Raw genomic sequence first — 1,821 nt, forward strand, 5'->3', positions numbered from 1 at the left:
TACATTTTTGGTGAATTGTGCTGACCCGTGATAGGTGGCACCTAGGTAAACAGTACTGGTCTGTGATAGGCGGTACGTTTACGATTCCCGCTTTTTCTTTTAGTAAATCGTGTTGACCCGTGATAGGTGACACCTCGGTAAACTGTACTGACCCGTGATAGGTGGTACGTTTATGATTTACGCATTTTAGTAAATCGTGCTGACCCGTGATAGGTGGCACCTCGGTAATTGGTACTTTGGCCTGCGATAGGCGGTACAATTATGATTTACGGCCCTTCGAGGAGGGTTTTGGTTTGGAATTCCGAGTCCATGCATTTTGGCATATACGCATTGCATTAGGGTGCTTGGCACACGAGTCGTGTTTGATTGAGTTTTATGATTGAGTGATTTGAATTTGATTTATCGTGTTAATTGCGTTGAAAATGCTAAGTGTTATGTGTTGATTATTGTGTGTAAGTAAGATGGTTATCGAGATCCCAATTGCCGTGGTAATCGCGTAGAAATTGCTAAGTGTTAAGTTGTGAACTTGATTAGGAATGACTTAGGTTAATTCATGAATTTTTGGAAAAATGATCAGGGAAATCGATTTCCCAATCGATTGGATGGAAGTCAGGGGCTTGGCCAAATGAACAAAATCGATTAGCCAATCGATTTTGTAATCAGTTTTCGAAAAATCCCTTACGAAATCGATTGCCCAATCGATTGGCCATTAAGTCAGGGGCTCAGCTATCCTGTCAATCGATTGCCCAATCGATTGAATCAAGCCAGAGTTCAAAATTTCACTAAAAACCTTCAGGAAATCGATTTGGAAATCGATTGGTATTAAGTCAGGGGCTCCGTTATCCTGTCAATCGATTGCCAAATCGATTGATTCAGCCCAGGATTCTATTTTCATTAAAAATCTTCACCCCAATCGATTGCCCAATCGATTGGCTCAGTGAAAATCCTCAGTTTTAGTTGTATGATTAATTGCTCATGAATCTATCCATGTCTTGTTTTATTATGTGTTAATTAGGAGATCGAGAACTGCATTTTACCTTCATTTTCATTGGCAATGTACTGTATGAACTTTTCGCATATTGAAAATCCTGTTAAGGTGCATGCTTAGTTGAAAAGTTGTTTTGAGCATTCAAAAACTTAATTGCTATGTGTTAACTGTTATTTTCTGGTTGGTGACCCTTTACAACTATTGTGGAAATCTGGGCTTTGCCCTCAGATGAGAGTCAGGACGGCCCTACCGGTTCGTACCCTACGGACAGGAATGGAGATGGGAACGCTTGACTGCAGTTACGTTAGGAGGATCTCACGGGGCGCGTGGAGATTACTCAGGGTGTATAGCTTTTTGGTAGGATGATCAGATTAGGATGATGTATAGGGACTAGGGGTCCTTCTTTTTGGTTTGAAGTATTTTTAGTTTGGAAAACTGTACTTATACAAATATTATCAGTTTGATATCATCTTTGGATGGGTTCCATGTACCATTTGATGTTATGTAAATGTTTTGGATTTATAATTGGAGAAACTTTTCCGCTGCGTAAATTATAATGACTCAATTATTTATCCAAAAGCATTTCCTGATTTATTTCTTTGTTCGTTTTTAATTACTTTTAAAAAAAAATATACCCTCGCTTTGAAAAACCGGGTGTTACATTTGTCTTCAATCTCTATCAATGTATCTCACACAATAATCTGGTTGTTCATTTGAGTGTTTGTGAGATCATTGTCTTTTTCTCTCAAGAATTCTTTTTCAGCTCTCTTATTGATTATGAATAATCTTTTGGTCTTGATCTGAAAAAGCAATATCAGAATGTTATCAAAAAG

This window comes from Cicer arietinum, chromosome 2, assembly GCF_000331145.2.
Source record: "Cicer arietinum cultivar CDC Frontier isolate Library 1 chromosome 2, Cicar.CDCFrontier_v2.0, whole genome shotgun sequence".
NCBI classification, from domain to species: domain Eukaryota; kingdom Viridiplantae; phylum Streptophyta; class Magnoliopsida; order Fabales; family Fabaceae; genus Cicer; species Cicer arietinum.